Genomic DNA, 24,790 nt, shown 5'->3' with positions numbered 1-24,790 from the left:
CTGGGTCACACAGTTACCGAGGCTAAGTCCCAAGATCCTCAGTCGACAACCCGGAGACCTAGGAGAGTTGATGGTACAGTTCCCATCTGAGTTTGAAGGCCTTGGGGCCAGGAGATTTTGTGGCGTTAGTCCCACTTTAAGGCAGGAGAACAGTGTCTCAGCTCAGTCAATCAGAGACAAAATTCTCTCTTATTCTGCCTTTTTTTTCTATTCAGGTCTTTAACCAATGGGATGAGGTCCCCCCACATTGTGGAGGACAATCAGCTTTACTCAGTCTACTGAGTCAAAGGTTAATCTCAGCCAGAAACACCCCACAGACACCCCAGAATGATGTTTAACCAAATATTTGGGCACATTGTGGCGCAGCTAATTTGACACATAAAATTAGTCATCACAAGTGGTGGAGAAGTCAAAGCAATTATTAACACTAATACACTCATGCACACACACACAAACAAAACTGTTCTAGACTTTAAAAGGCATTCCTAATTATCTGTAAATTGAAAGTAGAGGGAGGAATGTGTTAAAGATCTTGAGAAAAAAATGGTAGGCCTCAATATTTGAAGTATTTTAGCTATTTATGAATTTCATGAACCTTCATTTGTGAATACATTATAGCAAGAGGGAAGAATTCATCAGGTTTTAAAAGAACTTGTCTCTGAAAAGTACAAAAAAAATAGATCTATATTTATCACTAAGCCCTTGAGCTCATTTCAGTTAGATACGTAGAAAGAAACCGAGGTAAGCCATTTCACTCAGATGGGTTATACGTCCCTATGTGAATTAATTACAGGTTTTAGACACAAGTGGACTTTTAACATTCATGTGCATGTTGGAGATTCTTAGATTATGCAAAAGATAATGAGCAATTCCATGGGTGGTCTTGTTTATTGTCATATCTGCAGTTAATTTCCTTCACAGTTCAGCTACCCCAGACTGAAGAGCAGTCATGTTTTCATCGTCAGGGTTTTAGCTTGTGGAATATGGACGAACTTCACCTGGGTCCTGGGGCTTTCTTGAAATTAGACACGAAATATTGAATATATGTACATTTCCCTAAAGTTCCATGGCATTCAAGAAACCCTCATGCCCATCACTTTCCTCGTCGAGATGACCATTATCTGCAGCTAAAAGATGGCTTTCAAAAGTAGTAATGTTAGTGCATTTTGACTTAGTGAAAATGACCTTGTTATACAGCTGTGGCTTAAAAATTAAAAAAAAAAAGGCATTGTCTACTGTACACTTTTATTCAAGAATTTCTTTATTTTTAAAATCAAAGCAGTCATGCAATTCCTGTGGTAGATGATTTGAGGTACTTTGATTTTGTAACTTGTAAAGAAGAGAAAAAAATGGCTTTGAAATCACAAGGTTTTTATTTGGAGAGTTGATGAAAATTGGTTCTCCCAATGCAGTAGGCAAAAAAGACCTTCTAACCTTGGAATCTGACTTATTTTTTCTATTCTATGAGATAGAAATAGCAATTTCTAAGCTCTGATAAATCTTCAAAAAATAGGTTTTAATAAATGACTAATTTAGAAATAAAGGCATAAAAGAAACACGGTCTCACCAATATTTAATCCATGCTGTGAACTGAAATGTTGTCATCAGCTACAAATATGGTAAATTGAACATCCACTGACATATTTTCCAGATATGCAAAAGCTTGGGAGGAGACAGGTCTCATTATAATCATGACTTCCGTAAATTAACTATTCTCCACTTTGTCTTGATACTTGTGATGAGCTATCTTTTATACAAAAATACATAAATTAATGTATGTAAAAGAGAAATTACTAGACTATTATACCATAACATTTTATACATTAAACAAGAAGGATTATCTATATCTATGCATATGAGAGAGATACATGGAGATACAGACAAATATTTACCTATATGTAACTCCTTAGAAAAAGGACTCAATTTTTTATTTCTATATATTTCTTTAGGTAGAAGTTTATATTTCTTCTAACTGAAGTAAAATGTTGTATTCGAACAATTTTAGTTTTTCAAACTAATTAGACAAATCTGAATTGTTTGGTTCTTACAAAAATAGGCAATTTCCAAATTTCAGTATCCTTTTTCATTCACAAATATCACCTGTCTGTATTTTACTTTCACATACTAATCTTTGCATTTTTGCGTCTATGGAATTTATGAACAATAGTTTGAGGAAATGGTCGCAGTGAGGGGTGAACTAACTGAAACCTTAATTTCATTGATTCCACTATTTCTTTCCCGCTGTTCATCAACTTTAATTCTGGTCTGTATCATACACAGTTTAGATTCCATAGCATTTGTAATTAATCCCTTACATTTACACCCTATTTGCTTGTCTCTTTCTCCTGCATCTGACTTGTTGGCAAAACTCTAACACTAGATCTATCTAAACCCCTACCTTCTCCAGAACCACACCCCAACAGCAAAACACTCTTTAAAACAATTACTCAACAAAACTGATTGCTTTTATTTTAAATTCATTATCACAGTCCTCAAATGTTGTATTATGTTTGTTGTAGGGACTCACAATTTCCATCCCTTGTGTGGCTATTTTATTTAATTGTTTCTCCTTCAAGAATTCTCTCAGGAAATTAGGGTGTGTTATCAGCAAAGTCCCCTATATCTCTGCCCATTTCTCAAGGTCCTCATACTTCCCGCTCTAAACAAATCCTTTTTCCTCTCTATGTCTCTAATCTAGAGAGTGTCTCCGCTACTTCGAATCTCTCTGACCTCTTTTAAATAACTCACTAGATTACATCAGTCCTTTCAGGATAATCCCATTTTGATTATCTTAAAGTCAATTTACTGGAGCTTTGAAATACCTCTGCAAAATCCCTTCAACTTTGCTTTGCAGGTTAACTCAATTATAGGAGTAACATTCCATTATATTAATAGTCCCCATTCTCACTTAAAAGCATAGGATGACATAGGGTGTGTGTGTGTCTGGTGGAGGGGAGAGGTGGGTATCCTAATATTTTAGAATTCTATCATTACCACAGACACCCACTGCCCACGATAACTCTGTGGTAATGATAGAATTCTAAAATGATATTAGGATACCCACCCCTCCCCTCCACCACACACACCCACACACACACACACACACAAACACAAACACATATACCCTGTATAGAGGGAAAAACACACAATGGGGCCTTCCAGAGGGTAGAGATTGGGAGGTGGGAGAAGATCAGGAAAAATAACCGAGTTCTAGGTTTAACACGTAGGTGATAAAATAATCTGTACAACAAACCCCAATGACATAAATTTACCCAAATAACAAACCTGCACGTGTACCCCGAACTCAAGAAAAGTTAAAGGAAAAAAAAAATTTCTTGAGAACAAAAATAAAATAATAAAAATTGAGTAGAAAATAATAATTAGAGTACATTGATATATGTTGAGTTTGTAATAAGCCATGTATCTATGATACTTAAGTTTTAGGTTACATAGAGGTAATGTTAATTTAAAAATAAGTAAATGTAATGAACATATTCAACATTTTATAAATGTTACTATATATTGTTTATAATTTTTAATAATTAAGGAATCAATAATTATCTTAATTTTAATAAGTAAAGGGTGTGTGTGCATATGCATATTTTGTTTCTTATATTACAATCTTTATAAAGTGTAAATACGTCCTTATTTATCTTCATATAATTGGCAAAAACAGTTTCAGAGATTACTGCTTTACACCTTTAATCTTGTGAACCATTCAGCAACCCTCAACTCTACTCAAAGTACTTAAGTTTGCGGCCTACAATAGCTGCTTCCATAACATATATGTTCTGTAACATAACAATACACTGAGACAGCAGGTTTTGCAGCAGAGAAAAATTGTAATGATTGCAAGGCAGCCAAGACAGGAAGTGGGAAGGACCCTCAGTGCGTCTCCCTGAGGAGTTTTGGGCTGGAGTATTATGGGACATTAGAAAATTGGGGTCATTGATTGGTCAGGGGAAGGGGGATGAAATCATCATGATATGGAGACTGCATTCTCTGGGGATTCAGCTTCTCGTGGGGTCTTTCAGACCAGCTGACATCAGTAGTTTCGCTGGTATGTGTGACCTGAGAGAATATCTCAAATGAAAAACTTAACGTTTCATAATGTTCACGTTGTTGTCTATAGAACAGTTAAGGGGAACTGTTATCTGGGGTCTACAGGATTCCAGGATAATAGGCACCAAATACCCATGAGGAAGCATGTCAGAGAGAAAGCTGGCCTAATGATTAATGCTGAGTGTGCTGCAAGCTCTGTTCACTTTCATTTCTCTCCTTCCCTTCCTCCTTGATTAATTTTATAAAGTTTTTAGGAATGGTTTCACTCACATTTCATAATCTCATTTCTGACTTAACTGAGAGGATAGAAGGAATCCAAAAATATACTACCCCCTTAAAAATAATAAAATAAAATAAACCAGCTCTCAACTACCTGCCTTTCTATTGATGTGCTGCTTCTGTTTCTACTGAAGACAACCCCCCTTGATACACACCATCTATCTCATCCCCTGTCATTTAGTGGGATAATTTTCCCCCATTGATTACCTTGGATCTCTCCTAAATCATGCTGCTTTCCTGTATATGGTCTAAGTACTCTGGCATGCCAGGATGCTATAATGTCTCCAAACTTAAACAAATTAAAGCATCTTTTGCCATTCATTACAGTCCTGCATTCGTCTGCTCCCTTTTATAGTAAAATTTCTCCCAAAAAAAATCCAAAATGCTTTCTGGGCCTATCCCAGTCAGACCCCTTCCCACCAACCTTCTGGAGCCTCCCTCTTCGGTCGTTAAGAACCTCCAAGTCCCAGTGTTTGATTCTCAGCCTCACTGTGTTTGAACTTGCTGCCTTATTGTAATAAGAAAATTAGGAATCAATTCTTCCCTTCTTATGAGTTCACCCTTCCCTTGAATTACAGGACACTTCATTTTCCTTCCTGTCCTCCTATCTCCGTGGCTTTCCCAATCTGCTTTTGTTGTTTCCTCCACTTTTCCTTTTTTGGTGTTTAAAGCTATATTTCTGTAGGGTGCAGTGCTTGTCTTTCTTTTCACTATTCCATCTATAGTTACTTTCTAAATTATCTCATTCAGTCACATAGTTTTATTCTGAATAAACCATGTATATGCTAATGACATCCATATTTATCTCTCTCAGTCCTGAGCTCTAGTTATAACTCATCCAGAACAGAACTCTTGATTCCCTGTCCCCTTAAGCCTCAGTTTTTCTCACCTCTATAAGTGGCATTCTCACTCACTCAGTTTTTTTTTGTGATAAAAACTGATTCCTTTCATTTTCTTCCACCATATATCTAGGACATCAACAAGACTGATCAACTGCTTTAAAATACAAGCTGGGTACGACAAGCAATTTCCACCTTCACCAAATCTCTCCTAATCCAAACTTGCAGACCCTTTCTAAGAAGGGGTAGTCCTTTAAAAATGTCTATCAGAACATTATGACGTCCTACTTAAGCCCCAAACTTAGAACACAACGCAAGACCGGTTAGCTTTGCAGGTCTGTGATTTCAGTGCTCACCTTTTTCTCCTTGATCCGTTTGATCTAAACCAGGTTACCCATTTCCAGCTCTGGGCCTTTGCCCTTGCTGTCAGTCCTGTCTAAAACATGCATCTGTCTAAAGCACACATCTGTCTAAAACACATCATCTGTCTGAAACACACATCTGTCTAAAACATGCATCTGTCTAAAACACACATCATCTGTCTGAAGCACACATCTGTCTAAAACACATCACCTGTCTAAAGCACACATCTGTCTAAAACACACATCTGTCTAAAGCATACATCTGTCTAAAGCACACATCTGTCTAAAGCACACATCTGTCTAAAACACATCATCTGTCTAAAACACATCTGTCTAAAGCACACATCTGTCTAAAACACACGTCATCTGTCTGAAGCACACATCTGTCTAAAACACACATCATCTGTCTGAAGCACACATCTGTCTGAAGCACACATCATCTGTCTAAAGCACACATCTGTCTAAAGCACACATCTGTCTAAAACACATCATCTGTCTGAAGCACGCATCTGTCTAAAACATGCATCTTTCTAAAACACACATCATCTGTCTAAAGCACACATCTGTCTAAAACACGCATCTGTCTAAAACACATCATCTGTCTAAAACACACATCTGTCTAAAACACACATCTGTCTAAAGCACACATCTGTCTAAAGCACACATCTGTCTAAAACGCGTCATCTGTCTAAAACACGCGTCATCTGTCTAAAACACACGTCATCTGTCTAAAACACACATTTGTCTAAAACACACACCTTGATCCCTTTGATCTTGAACACATTTAGCCCATTCCCACCTCAGGGCATTTATAGTTGCTGACTTCCGTCTACAACATACATCCCTAGGTCACCACATGGCTAATTCTTACTTTCCTTAATATTCGCTCAAATATCACATCATCAGGGAGACCTTCCCTGACCAGATGCTAAAATACCACTTCATCCCCAATCACACTCTAATCTTTTTCCAACTTTTATTATTTCTTCACAGCACTTTCCCATTACTTGTAATCTTATTTTTATACTAATTGGTTTATTTGTAGCATTTTTCTAAAATTAGAACTGAAGTCCAAAAGGGTGGGGGCTTCTTCCTACATGCTTGTGATAGATGGCCACAAAATGTTTGTTGAGTTGATGAATAGTACAATGTAGCACACCATAGAATAGAAACCTGCTTTGAATTGAAAGGCATACACCATCTACTCAACATTTAAGGCCATGTTTTTCCAAGGTCCCCAACCCTACCGTGTTGTCGGGTCCCCTGGGCTTTCCTGCATCTTCCCTGTTCCTTTCCTCTTCAAAATCCTTGTGACCTTATCATAAAATTAATCGCCATCCCAGACTACTTCTTGAGGCCCTCATTCATATAACTAAAACAGTCCATTAAGGAATCTTCATAAATGATAGTCTCTCATCCCTAGCAGAGATTATGCTAGTTTCCTATCATGCTCATATGGAAATCTTTCTCTCTCTCTGCTTCCCCCTCTCTCTCGTCCTGTCCCTTTTTTCTGTCCACTCTAAAATGGGATATGTGTAATAGAGATGTGCCAAGGCTGCTCAGGGAGGCACCACAGCCACCAGGGCATGCTGTCTCCTTGGGCAGTCTATTTCAATTTCCAACAGCTCTAATTTTAAGAATGCGCTTTTTATATGATGAGCTAATATTTGCCAGGCTATGACTTTGATCCATTGGTCCTATTTCTGCTGGCTGGGGCTCCTAAACTGTCAACTTCCTGAGCAGAAATAGAACAGCTGCTTAACACCTCCCATATGCTATTGCTTTATATAGTTGAAAATTGTAAATCCCCCAGACTCCAGAACCTCAACTATATGCTTTGTGAGCCTTCTGTTCTCTGTTGTAAATAAATTCAGTTCCATAGCCTTTCCTCACATGATCCATTTTCCAAACACTGGATTACTTCTTTTACGGAACTCAAGAGAGGGGACAAAACCTTTCCTGAGCAACCCATCCATTTCTGTCTTTGTTATTATTATCTATCATCATCATCGTCATCATCGGAAGGAAATATAGTTTAATGCAGTTAATTGTGAATTCTCATTTTGATTATTTAGTTGCTACTTTGAAAAATAAAAACATGAGTATTGATTCATCCAATAAACATTATCAAATGTCTCACTAGACATAAAATACTATGCCAATATTAAAATAAGCATAAGACATCACTACTGATCTTGAAAAGTTTGGTTCCATTTGTGAAACTACTAAATTTTTCTAATGAGCTTTAAAAGGCTGTTTAACTTCTTTGGTGGCCAGTATTGTTGGTAAAGGCCATGTGTGGTGTTTAGCAACATCCTTAATGCACTTCCAGGGTTATGATGCCCCAGGGCTGAACTGAGGGAGCTAAGCCATCAGGCTGTCTCCCTAGTGATAGGTCCTGCACTTTGACCCTCTCTGGGTAAATGGCAGCTGCATTCATTTCATTAACTTGTCGGTTATAAGTTAATTTAGGGGGAAAATGCTATTATAGATTTGGATGAGTTCCATTAAACTCCATTAAAACTTTGTAGGATGCATTAATAGAGCGTCAAATTCAGTCAATCAGAAGATTGATGGAGTATATAGAACAGAACATTAAATGGAATATTTGATATGAACTAGTAAATCTTTCAGAGGAATTCTATGGAGATTTTGTGAGTACACATTTATTTAATATACGTATTTTTTTCAATTGTAGGTAGGGATTTGGGGATTGTCCTTCTAATGTGTGCGTTTGTGTTAATGTTTACGAATTAAAATAGTATAAAATATTTTATTAGAGTTCTCTTTGCAATTCTTCTGTGAGGAATCAGTTTATCGTTTAAGCCCCCAGTGAATTCTTACAAATTGGCATTGTCTAACATTGTGTTAATCAAAGAAGGTATATGAAGATCTTTGAAATTATAAATACCTTTAAAATTTTAGGAAGGGAACTAACTTCTCTTGTATTTCAGGAAGTCACCAGAGCTTCTAATCACATTTTATTCACTCAGTACAATTATTCAGATAAATATTGCTTTTTATTGTTTCCATTTTACATTTGGAAAAAATTGAGACTCCAAAATCAATGTCAATTACCAGTATAATTTAACAAAGTCAGTATTTAAATTTAGATCTGCCTTCTTCTAAATTCCAGAAATGGAACAACTGCTATTAATTTAACATGTCAGTCTTTGGCCAGTGATGATTATAATATGATAATGCAACCTGAGTTCTTACAATGTGTTGTTAGTTAACTATGAGTAAATTAATATAATAGTAAATAAATAAATCTCTTGTGGATTTTAGTCCCATGAAAACCTAATTCAAGAGTAAATAGTATGTAAAGTAAGGGAAAGCAATAATGTCTATTATTATACTCTTGACAGGACTCACACGTTTGAGGAAACATTTTTCTTTACAGCGTGTGGAGCAAGCTGCATCCCGGAGAGGTTAAGTAATTTTCCATAGCTTCACAGCTGGTAAAACACAAAAATGAAATTCAAACCCTCTTCTACCTGTGCCTTGAAACTTGCTCTTTTCATACCAGCAGAAATGACTTATGTTTGACTTTAGTTTCATCTTAAGGATAATCAAGTGAATGGATGCACAAACATTAATTAGGGAAAATCATTGAGGTTTTTTGTTGTTGTTGTTGTGTTGGTGGTTTTGTTTTGGTCTTTTGGTTTTGGAGATGTTATGAAAACATAACCAAGAAAAGAACCCTAAACCAAAATTTATCCTGGATGGTTTTTTTAAAATAAAAATCATACATATTCAAATATCTTCTTTGTTTTAGTTGGGATGAGTAGGTACATGCTACAAAAGACAAACCTTACAGTCCTCATGGCTTAACATAAAATGGGATTATTTTTCCCTCACATGGAGCCCAATGTGGATTAGTTTGTCCTTCTTCAAAACATTATTCAAATTCCATCTTTTAGCTATGTCATCTAGAACTCAAGCTTCTAAAGTCCCTACAGGGAGATCTTGGGATTTAAGCAAGATGATTGTAAGCACCAGGCCTGAAAATGATTTGCATCGCTTTTATCCACATCTTGTCATCAAGAACCGGATTGAGTAGCCCCAACACAACTGCAGAGGGAGCTGGTGCCTCCACAGGAGCATATAGATATATCGATAGTACTTTGAGCCTGTAACATATTTCAAGAAGTTCTTTAACAGATTCCTCTTCTTGTCAGGTACCTAATACACATTCCTAGGTGAACTGGACACATAAATGCAATCAGAAAAACATATGCCAATATTGTGTGCTAAGTCAAAAGGAGATAATATGAAATGTTTTAAGGGGGAAGTTGGAGATACATGAACAGATATTTCCAAATCAGAACCGTGCTTTGGTAACCTTGTTTAAAAGTAACAGCAGCTTCCTCAGAAAAGGAATGTGATTCAAGTTTGGCATGCCTTCTTTTTCATTGCTGAGATTCTTCATCTTTGAAAAAAAAAGCTAATATTCATTAATATATTATTTTGAGTCATCAGGCTAAAACTAATATGTTTGTGCAGCCATGAAGGCATTTGTGGGATGAGTCAGTGAAAAATTCAGGGATTTTTAAGATGATTACACTACCTTGAAAGATTAGATAGAAAAGTTCACAAGAGCACAAGTACAGACTAATAAAATACCAAAAGGATTTCAAGGTGCTCTAAAGGTGGATAAAATAAACAGATTCGAGAGAAGATTCTCCTTGCCAATGACAAGATAACTATTTAGAAATTCCTTTGTCAGCTTAGCCATTTCCAGATTGAATTATTATTGAGGAGTAGTGGAGGAGTTGAGATTTGAGTATATTTGATTACATTTTTTCAATGTACTCTGCTTTCTATTATATATAAAAAGAGAATCAGCAACTATGACCACTAAAAGTAAATTACGCCACTAAATTGCAACTAGTCTTTAAACATTCTGGAAATATTATGATGTTTAACCATCTTCTTTATTTTAAAACAAATAGACATATGTTCCAGGCAGACAAATATATATTTTAAGGGTAATGACACGAACATACTGATTTTCTTTTCAGCAACTGTTGACTTTTTGGTTGAATTTATACTTTCTGAACAAATATATATTGTGGTTATTTCAGTGTCATGATTCACAGCTTGAAAAGTCACACTTGATTGAGAACACAGATAAAAAATCTGAATTGGATGATTGAAAATGCCATATTAAAGATATCTGAAAAACTGGCAGATAAAGGGAAATATTTGTCCTGTTTTTCTATATGAACAGCACCATTAACCCAATAGTACCTAAGAAGTGTCCCTTTGTAAAAATATCACAGGTAATACATTAAAAATAAATGTCAAAATTAGAATGTCGCTGTTTTGCAATCCCCAATGAACTAATAAAAAATAGGCCCAAATATTGATGGCTTTGATATCACTAAAGGAAAGACAATTTAACATTATGTACCTACTGATGAAAGAACACAACGCCAACTATATTCTCAGAAAAGAGACTGAACCTCAATCTGATCCAGTTGGTGGATCCAGGCTCCAATCTGCCAGATATGCAGAGAACCATGAGAATGCAAATCAGCAAAATACAGACTATCAAAAATGCTACTGGAAAAGAAAAAAATGGAGAGAAGCAGACCTAAAAGATAGAACAAGGTTTACAATGGGGAAAATTAAATTATAATGTTTGTGCAAGTACATTTAGGTGATAAATCTATTTTTTTTTTTTTGAGATGGAGTCTCGCTCTGTCGCCCAGGCTGGAGTGCAGTGTCGCGATCTCTGCTCACTGCAAGCTCTGCCTCCCGGGTTCACGCCATTCTCCTGCCTCAGCCTCCCGAGTAGCTGGGACTACAGGCGCCCGCCACCACGCCCGGCTAATTTTTTGTATTTTTAGTAGAGACGGGGTTTCACCGTGGTCTCGATCTCCTGACCTCGTCATCCACCCGCCTCGGCCTCCCAAAGTGCTGGGATTACAAGCGTGAGCCACCGCGCCCGGCCGATAAATCTATTTAACAAATAAAACAAGAAGGGATTACAAGAAAAGTCACAACAGGGGCTGCTTTTGGAGGGAGAGGAGATGTGATCGAGATTTGGTCTGTGAAAGCGTTTTCTAGGATGGGTAACAACGTTCTTTCTTGACATGAGCTTCAGGTGCAAGTTTGCAAGTCTTTAACTAATTCATTAAGCCATGTGTATTTTTTGGGTGGTTTTCTTTGTCTGTTTTACCATAATATGATTCTAAAGCGCATTTTATAAATATTCAATGTAAAGAATACCTGTAATCCTCTGAAACGTTAACAAAGATGCATGCAAATGGTATTACTGGCACTTAAATGTATTGCAAGGCAAGGTTAATTGTAAAAGTACTTCATGTGATTTCTTCATCCCCTTTGTCTGTAGGCAATTTTCCTTTCTACCTTTTCCTGTCAAAGAAACTAGTTGGTTATATATATTTTTTCATCCAGAAGACATACTGATTTTACTACTCGCTGCCTGCTTCTTCTCTAAGATTCTAAATTTCAAATCTATCATTTTTGACAGTATTTTTTTTTGCCTACCTTATGATTTCCCCCTACTAGTTTCAATGCCCTTCAGGATTACTTTCTCTGAATCAGAACATCATAAGTGCTGTATTACGTATTGTAGAACGAGATGAGCTTTTAAGAAAGCAGCCGTATTCTTGTAACAGAACCATACACTGAAAATACAAAGTAATAAGAAAGTAAGGGGAAGATTTCTTCCATGTGCTTAGAGTGACAGAAAAAAAAAAGCATTTCAAAGGTTATTTGTCTAGCCTACACGTTAAAGTTATTTATCAGACTGCAAAGGAAGCCATATAGTACAAACTGGAACAAAATTGGTGTATTTGTAGATATGTTATGGACTCCGCATTACACAGATCCTTTCTGAATCGGACCCCAGAATTGGAATTTATAAATATAAATCAGTTTCTGTCATCATATATATCAAGGCATGTAAAAATGAGTTGAAACCTTCTCTGTGCTAAATGTAAGGAAAGGAGGCAAAAGGTACAATTGTGTTTGTCAATGCCAGAATCAATAACAGCCTTAACAAATGATACCCCACAATTACAGAATTAACGAACTTTAGAAGAAACAGTTGCTGGGTGCAGTGGCTCGCGTCTGTAATCCCAGCACTGTGGGAGGCCAAGGTGGGCAGATCACCTGAAGTCAGGAGTTGGAGACCAGCCTGCCAACATGGCAAAACCTCATCTCTACTAAAAATACAAAACATTAGCCAGGCGTGGTGGTGATGCCTGTAATCCCAGCCACTCGGGAGGCTGAGGCAGGAGAATTGCTTGAACCCGGGAGGCAGAGGTTGCAGTGAGCCGAGATGGTGCCATTGCACTCCAGCCTGGGCAACAAGAGTGAGACTCCGTCTCAAAAAATAACAATAAAAGTAAATGAAACAGTTGTAATTAAAGTATGTGTGTGGATATGTGTGTGGATATGCAAAATTCTTATTTATGAACAGAGAGAACTGATATTCTCAGAGTTCAAGGAATGGTCATTTTTCTTGGCTTAGGTAGCTACCTCCCCCCACTCTGTAAGATTTCTTCAGTGTCTTCTCAGCTTACCAGTAAGGTCCTGCATCCACTCGAACTTTTAAAAATAAAATTTGTTAATAATACTTGGCTGATTATTTGAACCTTCTAACTTTTCAGTTCAAACTTTTCTGAGGTAATACTGTATTTTTGTTTATAGAGAGCTTTTTTTGGGGGGGGGCACCTAAGAGATTTGTGGGTCACTTCGGCCGGGAAGCAAACTAAGTCTAAATGGAGTATTATGTGTCAACAAGTCAGTTAAATGTGAAAAAATGAAAGTATTTATTGTAGCCAAGTAAGCCACAATGCGTGTAATCCGTGAGTATATAATCAAGAATTGATTGCAATTCTCATTTCAAATAACATGTACTCTGTGCTAATTATAGACAGACATATATTTCTGAATATTTGTGGGATTTCTACCTAATGTGTGAGAAGTGGTGATTATCATTTACGGGTGGGCTGCAAATGCTTTAGGGGTTGATTAGGCACATTCTCTGCCCCAGGTTCATTTTGATATCTGCCTTTTGTGGAAAAAACAGAACTAAATTTCCAGGAGTCCACAGTGTTATAAAAAAAAGCAGTGACATTGAGCTTACTAATTTATAAATACTCTTTTCTTTGCAGCGTTGGCTGTTTGTTTTGGTGAAGAATGCCTTGTTCCACTCTCATAGATTTAACTACCATTTCTAAGTTTTAAATTCTCTCAAAAGGCATTTCACTGTGTACCAGAATGTTCACATCTTCTCTCCTTCTAGACCTTGAGACTTGGCAGAGTCTCAAAATTACCATATCAGATAGGAAATTCATTCTCTTTCCTCCAGATCAGAAAATGCCTTTAATTTGTATATATTAGTAATCTCTCTAAGAAGTTCTCTCAACCAAAATATCTTACTGGTCTCAGGAACTTGGGAACCAATAACTTCACAGGTGAGAGGTTTGCTTTATATTCAGAGTGGTTTAGTCTACCATTATGCCATATGCTCTCTATCTAGGACAGCAGAAGTATTCCCAGAGTCACCTAAGCCAGAAAGCTGGGAGCCACCTATTTTACATCTCTGCTCCTACTACCGTCTATCCAACCAGCCACCCAAACTGGTCCATCCTGCCTACTTAACTTTCTTTCTCTCCATTCTCTCTGTTCTTGCCTTATCCTAGGCCCTCATTAGCTTTAAGAGTCAGGAAAATCCTCTCTCTAACTATAGGCTTGTGTTTTCATGATCCAATCTCCAGGCCAGCAGTCTCCAAATTAAAGTAAAGAATATTTCAACAGACCAAAGTCCGCATATTTGGTGATACTATACCCCTAAAAAAAAACTTCACAAACTCATATAATACTGCACAGGTACTATCTCCACTAGTCCTCTTTGAATCTATTTGATACATAATCCAATCTGCTGAGCAAGTGTGGATGATTTATTTTGTATACACACTGAACAATGAATAGGGGTGGGGTTGGGGGAGGGAGATGGCAGGCAGTGGTTGAGAGTTTGCTGGCAGATGGATGATGGGAGCATTCATATATTGAGCTGGCTTGAGAGAAGTAGCCCTGCATTGTCCCCCTTCCTTTCTGGAAGCTGGCAGTTTGGTGAGAAAGACTTATATCAAGCAAGCTACCCTTGTTTACAGACTCTGGGATTCTTTTCCTGATAAGGCTAATTTCCTGAGTCACACTATCATGGGGCATTCTATTATACAGTTATATTATAAAGTCAGATTACTTATCATCTTTACCATAAAATATAGTGTTACAGATTGTTCATATGTAAAATTCTGTATAATAATTCTTAGGCACAGTGAAACTTGAGAACTGCCAAATTAGACTTAAAGAATGAATTAAAAGAATTAGAGGTGCAGAATGCTTATGGGTATTTAAACCATTGCTCCCTTAAGATTACTATCATGTTTTTGAAGGTGAAAGTGGGATGTGTGGTGAATTTGAAAATGTCCCTCCTTACTTGCATGGTTACCATTTTATCTAACATTTACAACCAGTTAACTTAATAAAAGGTAAAGAATTTGGATTTTGTTTCGTGAAAGAGAGAGTCATAATGCTGTTTAACTGTCATAATGCTGTTTAACTGTTATTCAGTTGGGAGTGCTGTATTTTTATAGGCGCCAAGCAGAATTGCTGCAACTCCTTTCATACAAGCCCATGAAACACATCCTTGGACAGAAAGAAACAGTTCTCTTGAAAATACAAAGGACCAGTAGTCACTTCAAACATTCTTTTTTTCTAAAGCTAGTAATAATATTGCACCTATTAACTCATTAGATGTTTTGGAACAAAATTGAGGCAAAAGAAAACAATAAAGATTAAAATCCACACATTTTAAATTTTTTTTGGACTGCTACTTGTGGTATCCTTCAGTTTAGATAGAAGATTAAGAGTTTTATTAAAGGGCTTGTGTGAAACATGGGACTGAACTGGGGACAGCTGTCTTCGAGAAGTGTAAGCCACCAATGCGAATTCCACAACAAACGTATGTACAGTTTGGTCTAGGTTTGCTACTGTCTTATATATACAAGGGGACTTCAAAAATTTTGTGGAAAATGCAAGTAAAAATGTTATTTCTCAGCGTAAGCTCTATCAAGTTCACAACACTTTTCAGCCACCCTAGTTCTTTAGTCCATCCCTAAAGAAATAGGAATTGAGCCTTTGCAATAGGAATGCAGTCTTTAGATTGTTAACTAAAGAAAAATGGTGCCCTTTAAAGATTAAGAAACAAAAAAGATGTCAGAAGGATCCGAGTCAGGACTGTAGGTGGAGGCCTAATAATTTTCCATCCAAACTCTTACAAAATTGCCTGTACTTGATGAAAGGAATGAGCCAGGAACGTCATTGTGGTGGAGAAAGACTCCCTGGTGAAGCTTTCCAAGGTGTTTTTCTGTAAAGCATTGGCTAACTTTCTTCAAACACTCTCATAATAAGCACATGTTATCTTCTGGCCCTGCAGAAAGTCAACAAGCAAAATGGCTTGAGCATCGTAAAAAAACGTTGGTACGGGCTTTGCTGTTGATCGGTTCCCTTCACTTTGGCTGGGTCACTTTCATCTCTCGGTAGCCATTGCTCTTCTCTTGTTACTCTTCAAAGAAATGCTTCAGAACTTGATTCCCCTTGTTTAAAATATCCATTGAAAGCTCTGCTCCTATCTGCAGGTGATCTATCTGGTTGCAATAGTTTTGGCACCCACTGAGTGGAAACTTTGCTCAACTTTAATATTAATTTCAGTCAGAATTGTGTAAGCTGAAGTAATTGAGACGTCTGTGATGTTGGCAATTGTTTTTGCTTTTGATTTTTGGTCATCCCCATTAGGACAGGAACAAGATGATTTTTTCCTCACAAATTGTTGTGGATGGTCTGCTGCTGCAAGCTTCGTCTTCATCGCTGTGTCATCCCTTCTTAAAATGAATTATCCATTTGTAAACTGCTGATTTCTTCGGGGCATTGTTCTCATAAACTTTTCGTAAAGGATCAGTGGTTTTACTATTCTTCCACCTAAGCCTCATCATAAATTTGATGTTTGTTCTTGCTTTAGTTTTAGCAGAATTCATGTTGCTATGATAGGGGCTTTTTTCAAACTGAGGTCTTAGCCTTAGCGCCTGAAGCTACACCTGTTCAGATATGTTATAGTAAGTTAGCACAAGTTTATTTTGGAACAAAAAAACCCATGAAATTCACACAGATTTCTCATGAAATTCACAGTTCGGGTGAATTTTTCATGAATGTTTTCAAGACCCCTCATATTTCTATTTCATTATGAAAGTTTTCTTGTAAAGATTCTGACATGTTACATGATTTTTTTTCATGTAGTTTGAACCAGTCAGGCTACCTCATAACTAACACCAACAGAACAGTTAATGAACTTTGTAAACCTACAGGAAAGCACGCTAAAGCTTGTATTTCTTCTGAGAGACATCAGTTGCTCCGATGCTATATCTTTCTGTAAAGCAGAATTCAATTCCTTTTTTGGGTGTTACTAAAGTTACTCCTCATTCTTAATCAAGACCACTTAGTTTAAAAAAAAAAATACAGTGACTCTGATGACAGAAGGGGGTGAAAAAGTCAAATAGCAAATTTAGTTGAATACATTAAAGTTTCTAATCAAATTTGAACCCTGTGAAGGAAAAAAGAACTACTCTTTATAAACTTTCTTAATCTGTTTATTCTCGAGCTATTTTTCTGTCTTAGGGAATTATTTTATTTTCTATTGTGCTTATTGTTGAACATTTATATATGGATTTAAGAAAAATCCTAAAACACATCATTGGTAAAAATAAAGTGAGATAGATCGACAGTACAATATCTGAATGTGAGCTAAAGTATTGAGAATTCCAGGTTAAATCACCAATGTCTCCAAACCAGTGAGTCACATGAAGGAGCCCTGCTAAGAGGGTGCTCTCAGGGTCATTAGAGAATTGTGGCACGCTGGCTCTCTGACAGACCCTTTCTTTTACTCAGAGGTCTATTTTATAAACCTTTCCTGAGTCCCTCAGGCATATTAGGCATTTTTTGTCTTTTATCTAAATTGCAGCATACAAGTTTTCCCTATGTTCACATGTTTCCCATGATGCCCTGGGTTCTTACTCTGCTGTAAAATTTATTCCATTTCACCATGTCTTTTACCTGCCTCTGTCTCTTCTCTTCAACTCTGAATTCCACAAGAGGATGATTCTCATCCATATCTGTTACAGAATCTGTCACGTCATACTGCATGTGCATTTGAGCATGTTAAATGAAAGGGTGACCTTTGAAATTTTTTAAAAGTCTCCATCTGAATTTTTATCTCAGTTTAATTGAAACATATGTGGCCATGTAGTTTGTGTAGTTAAGTAACATTATGTACAATCTTTAGTTTTGATAGCCTTGAGTTCTTGCTACCATGAGTCATGACTGAAAAAAGTAGGGTTTTAACTAATTTGGACAGAAGTTATGCAGAGAGATTTTGGCATAATTGGTTTCTTCCTTGATAGCTTCAATATATTTATTGGTATCAGGCATTGTGCTAGACGTGGGGACTACCAATGCATAAAGTAACATACTGTTCATACCGCATATCCGTGACGAGCAAGAACTTGGAAGTGAAGTAGCTTTGATTTAACTAGCCTCTTTGGCATGAGCATACTACTTTGTTGTGTTTTATTTCATTTATTTTCAGGAGACAGGGTCTTGCTCTTCACTCAGGCTGGAGTTCAGTGGCATGATCATAGCCCACTGTAACATCAAACTCCTGGGCTCAAGTGATCCTCCCGTCTCCTGCTGAGTCACTGGGACTACAGATGTAGTCCACCACGCCCAGCTAATTTTTGTGTGTTTGTTTTCTGTAGAGATGGAGTCTCCGTATGTTGCCCAGGTTAATCTCCAACTCTTTGCCATGAGCAATCTTCCTGCCTCAGCCTCCCAAGGTGCTGAGATTATAGGCATGAGCCCCTGGGACCAGCCTATTTTGTTTTATTATGTTATTTCCTCATTGTAGAGATATAGGGAAATACAGGAATCATTTATAAGTCTATACTGCAAATAAAATGTAACTATTCATATTTTAGAGTATGCCCATCTTTTTTCAACAATAAGTACATGTCGATTCCGAAATTGGGACATGTGTACACTTTTGTATATTGATATTTTTCTTATTAGACATCCCTATACTACTCCTTCATATTATTATATGGACAAAATATTTTGATAGTTATCTCTTTTTCTTATCACTGGATGTCCAGATTATTTTAGTTTTTTGTTTTTATAGTGCTATAAAAAACATGCTTGCCTATTTTTACCTTGCCACATTTGCGACTAATTATTTAGAATGGATTACTGGGTGACAAACTTTTGCCACAGGACTTGAACATAAGAGAAAAAGAATCTATCAGGGTTACTGAAATCTCCCATTAGCCTAAAACATTTTGAGTCTTTCTTCATGAAGGATCATAACAAGTGAAAATAATAATTGTTTTATCATATTTATCATTGTTCTTTGCATCTGATAACTTTGCCTAGGAAATCTAATATTCAAACTATTAAAGAATATGGTGAACAGGGCCCACCATATTCTACCTTCAAATTTTATGATGAATCCTCTAGTTTTTCATCAGTCAATATAATATTAGCTACTTGTTCCAAAAGATTATATTTGTTAGGTTAGAGAATTTTAACTTATTTATATAATGGAGATTTTCTAATACTGAGAATACCTTAATTCTTATTGTAAGCCTACTTAACAGTGACAAAATGTTATTATAACGTGGTATTGAAATTAATATGATAGTATTTTATACGGATATTTGTATGTGCGATTGACCTATATTATATATTGTATATACAATATATAACTAAGTATTATATATTATATTTATATAATGTTATATTGTATATGAATATATTTGTATTATATGTATATACATACATATATAGGCATACATCAGAAGTATTGCAGGTTTGGTTTCAGATGACTATAATAAAGTGACTATTGCAATAAAGCGAGTCACAAGAAATTATTGTTTTTTTCAATGCATATCAAAACAATGTTTACAATATACTACAGCCTACTAAGTGTGCAATAGCATTATGTGTAAAAGTCCACATCCCATAATTAAATTTTTTTTTTTGAAAAAAGTGTTAATGATTAACTGAGCCGTCAGTGGGTTGTGATCTTTTCATGGTGGAGGATCATACCTTGATGATGTCAGCTGACTGGTCAGGGTAGTAGTTGCTGCAGGCTGGGGTGGCTGTGGCAATTTCTTAAAATAGGATAACAATGGCATTTACCACATTAATCGACTCCTTCTTTCACAAAAGGTTTCTCTGTCTCATGCAATGCTGTTTGATAACATTTTCCCCACAGCAGAATTTCTTTAAAAAGTGGAGTCAATCCCCTCAAACCTGCCTCTGCTTTGTCAACTAAGTTTACATAATATTCTAAACTCTCTGTTGTCATTTCAACAATGTGTACAGCATTTTCACCATGAATAGACCACTCTCTTTGCTCATCCATAAGAGACAACTTCTCATGCATTAAACGTGTATCATGAGGTTGCAGCAATTCAGTCACATCTTCAGGCTTCACTTCTAACTCTAGTTTTCTTGGTATTTCTGCCACATCTGCAGTTATTTCCTCCACTGCAGTCTTGAAATCAACTTCTCCCAAACTCCTGTTAATGTTGATATTTTTACCTCCTCCCGTGAATCACAAATGTGCTTGATGACATCTAGAATGGTGAATTCTTTTCAGGAGGGTTTCAGTTTTCTTTGCCCAGATCCATTAAAGGACTCATTATTTATGGCAACTATAGCCTTATGAAACACATTATTAAATAATAAGGCTTGAAAGTAAAATCATTCCTTGACCTATGGCTGCAGAATGGACGTTGTGTTAGCAGGTGTGAAAACAGCATTAATGTCCTTCTACATCTTTGTTAGAGTTCTTGGATGACCAAGGGCATTATCAAGCAGTCATATTGAAGGAGATCTTTTTTGCTGAGCAGAATGTCTCAAGAGTGGGGTTCAAATATTCAGTAAATTACGCAGTAAACAGATATACCATCATCCAGGCTCTGTTGATCCATTTACAGGGCACGGGCAGAGAATATTTGCATAATTTTTAAGGCCCTGGGGTCTTTGAAATGGTCAGTGAGCACTGAATTCAACTGAAAGTCACCAGCTGCTTTAGCCCCTACCAAGAAATGCCTGGGGCCTGGCTGGGGCTGCCCCTGCGGGATGCTGGAACCATGCCACAGAGGGGACCGTGGACAAAACCAATCCAAAGCCAAGCTAGGACTGGCCATGGACCCAGCCCCCTGTGCCATGTACTCACGGAGCTGCATAGTCTCCTTAGAAATAGTCAAAGCTTTGCCAAGAAAAGAAATGTATAAACTATATCTGACAACATACAGTTTCATATATTATTTTTTACCAAGGAAAAAAATAAAGCTGAAGCTTTGAAGCCAGACATTGACTGAAATTTCTGTATCTATGAAAGTACTAGATGGAATCTTCTTCCAATATAAGGCTGTTTTGTCTCCATCGAAAATCTGTTGTTTAGTGTAAACATCTTCATCGTTTTCTCAGCTAGAGTTGCTAGATAACTTACAGCAGCTTCTACATCCGCACTTGCTGCTTCACCTTGCATATCTATGTTATGGAGACGGCTTCTTTCCTTCAACCTCATGAGCTAATTGCTGCTAGCTTCCCTTCTTTTTTTTTCTGTAGCTTCCTCATCTCTTTCAGCTTTTAGAGAATTGAAGAGAGGGCCTTGCTCTGGATTAGGCTTCGGCTTAAGGAAATGTTGTGGCTTGTTTGATTTTCTATCCAGACCAATAAAACTTTCTCCATATTAGCAATGAGACTGTTTGTCTTTTTTAACATTCATTTGTTCACTGGACTTTAAATTTTCTTCGAGAACTTTTCCTTTGTATTCACAACTCGAATAGCTGTTTGGTGCAAGTAGCCTAGCTTTTAGCCTCCCGTGGCTGTTGATATGCCTTCCTTACTGAGCTTAATCATTTTTAGCTTTTGATTTAAAGCAGGAGTCATGCATCTCTTCCTTTCCCTTGAACACGTAGAGACCATTATAGGGTTCTTAATGGGCCAAATTTCAATATTGTCGTATCTCAGAGAATAGGGAGGCTGGAGGAGGAGAAAGAATGGGAAACAGCCAGAAGCTAGCAGAAATTAGCTCATGCGGTTGAAGGAAAGAAGCCGTCTCCATAACATAAAAATGCAAGGTGATTCTGGATATTAGCCCTTTGTCAGATGAGTAGGTTGCAAAAATTTTCTCCCATTCTGTAGGTTGCCTGTTCACTCTGATGATAGTTTCTTTTGCTGTGCAGAAGCTCTTTAGTTTAATGAGATCCCATTTGTCAATTTTTGCTTTTGTTGCCATTGCTTTTGGTGTTTTAGACATGAAGTCCTTGATGAACTCAAACAAATTTACAAGAAAAAAACAAACAACCCCATCAAAAAGTGGGCAGAGGACATGAACAGACACTTCTCAAAAGAAGACATTTATGCAGCCAAAAAACACATGAAGAAATGCTCATCATCACTGGCCATCAGAGAAATGCAAATCAAAACCACAGTGAGATACCATCTCACACCAGTTAGAATGGCCATCATTAAAAAATCAGGAAACAACAGGTGCTGGAGAGGATGTGGAGAAATAGGAACGCTTTTACACTGTTGGTGGGACTGTAAACTAGTTCAACCATTGTGGAAGTCAGTGTGGCGATTCCTCAGGGATCTCTAACTAGAAATACCATTTGACCCAGCCATCCCATTACTGGGTATATACCCAAAGGACTATAAATCATGCTGCTATAAAGACACATGCACACGTATGTTTATTGCAGCACTATTCACAATAGCAAAGAGTTGGAGCCAACCCAAATGTCCAACAACGATAGACTGGATTAAGAAAATGTGGCACATATACACCATGGAATACTATGCAGCCATAAAAATGATGAGTTCGTGTCCTTTGTAGGGACATGGATGAAACTGGAAAACATCATTCTCAGTAAACTATCGCAAGGACAAAAAACCAAACACCGCATGTTCTCACTCATAGGCGGGAATTGAACAAAGAGAACTCATGGACACAGGAAGGGGAACATCACACTCCGGGGACTGTTGTGGGGTGGGGGGAAGGGGGAGGGACAGCATTAGGAGATACACCTAATGCTAAATGACGAGTTAATGGGTGCAGGAAATCAACATGGCACATGGATACATATGTAACAAACCTGCACATTGTGCACATGTACCCTAAAACCCTAAAGTATAAAAAAAAAAAAAATGCAAGGTGAAGCAGCAAGTATTCAGTGGAATAGTTAGAACACAATTCATTCATCAAGTTTGCTGTCTTATAAGGAGTGGTTTGGGGCATTCCCAAACCATTCCAACAGTAACATCAGTGATCACTGATTGCAGATCACCACAACAGATACAATAATAGTAAACATATTTGAGGTACTGTAAGAATTACCAAAATGTGGCACAGAGACACAAAATAAGCACGTATTATTGAAAAAAAATAGAGCCAATAGACTTGTTGGACACAAAGTTGCCACAACCTTCAATTTGTGAAAAGCACAATATCTGCAAAGAGCAATAAAATCATGTACAATCAAATGAGATACACGTGTACATGTTTTTGGTTTGGCTTTGGTATCCTTTTTATATTTTTAATATGAATTGTGAATTTTTTAAAGTGTCCCAATACATAGGACAGGGATGATCCCATTACAGTTTGAAAGGCCAGTTTCTTAAATCTTAGGCTGCAATGTGTTCATTTTAGCTGCCATGTTCGGCTCATTTTCTTATTCTCAGGCCACCTTTTCCATCATCATCATCATCATCATCATCATCTAATTTATGGTTCTTTGATTTAGCCGTCGCATTCTAATTTCACAGCGTTTTTCTATTTTCTTTCCCATTTCTCTACAACGAATTACCTCAACCTCTAAATAAATCCTAATTTAGCCTAACTATCCAGCTACCTAACTCCAAAATTCAGGCAGTTGAGATTCAATTATAGCCCCGTTCAGTTATAATTTCCAGTTAAATTTCAGATGGATCCCCAAGGCTAACTCACATATCAAAAAAAAAAAAAAAATCCCAGTATAATATGTGTGAGAATACACTAGAGCGTACATTCAAGGATGACATTCATTTTTGACTCTTGTTCTAAGGAAATCTTGTTTGAATAAATAAATATAATTCCTCAACCTCGGCTGCCTTAGCTGGCTTCCCTCTATAAAATTCTTCTGATTTCCCACTTGAAGCTTTAAGTTGGCCTGACATGTGCACTTATTAAGTCCTAAATCTCACTGGTCATTGTGCCCCTTCACAAATTACACTTGAGTTTTTGTTTGTTTGTTTGTTTTTGTTTGTTTTTAAGACGGAGTCTCACTCTGTGGCCCAGGCTGGAGTGCAGTGGCACGATCTTGGCTCACTGGTCCGCCTCCCAGGTTCAAGTGATTCTCCCACCTCAGCCTCTCAAGTAGCTGGGATTACAGGTCTGTGCCACCACGCCCAGCTAATTTTTGTATTTTTAGTAGAGACGGGATTTCACCATGTTGACCAGGCTGATCTGGAACTCCTGACCTCATGTGATCAGCCTGCCTCAGCCTCCTAAAGTGCTGGGATTACAGGAGTAAGGCAACCCACCCGGTGTTACACTTGAGTTTTATTGAATTGATTGCAATTTTCTGAATCACTCAGTTTGCTCACATCTCTGTTCTTTGCTCAAGTAGTTTGCTCTCCCTGAGCTAACCTTGGTGCTATTGTTTGGACTATTAAGCTCCTCTTCCTTTTCTAAACCCAGAAGAGGAACCAGCCGTTCTGTTAAGCCTTCCCTTGACCGTGTCCCTAGACAATGTCCCTCTGGATTAAATTTATCTTCTTTGGTGTCCGTGTTATCTTGTGCATCCTTCTATTGTGGTATTTATACTGTCATATCCTGCGCATCATGCATGCATGCTTACTTCTCTGCCCTTCCTCTAATTTGAAAACTCCTAAAAAATAGCAACCTCAAACATGGAAATCCCTCAAAGAACTTCGCTTATAAATTAGCACCTATTTGTCTCCTTCACTTTACAGTTCTTTTATTATAGTACTTAGATTTTTTACCTAAAGATCATGGAATTTCTGAAAAGGTTGACTTTCTTTACATATTTTATTTGAAATCTAAAAATTAAAATATTGCTTAATAACTGTAGATTTGTG

At 37.1% G+C, this 24,790-nt stretch overlaps 1 long non-coding RNA gene across 1 annotated transcript in view; it reads right to left on the bottom strand.

Annotated features, from left to right (window-relative positions):
* The window catches only part of LOC131383273 (uncharacterized), a 30,797-nt gene that overhangs the window by 4,453 nt on the left and 1,554 nt on the right, over positions 1-24,790 (bottom strand). The window lies entirely within an intron of this gene.

Source organism: Hylobates moloch, unplaced genomic scaffold (genome assembly GCF_009828535.3).
Source record: "Hylobates moloch isolate HMO894 unplaced genomic scaffold, HMol_V3 SCAFFOLD_4, whole genome shotgun sequence".
In the NCBI taxonomy this organism is placed as follows: domain Eukaryota; kingdom Metazoa; phylum Chordata; class Mammalia; order Primates; family Hylobatidae; genus Hylobates; species Hylobates moloch.
The sequence above is the reverse complement of the archived record's forward strand: the minus strand, read 5'-3'. Positions and strand labels throughout refer to the sequence as shown.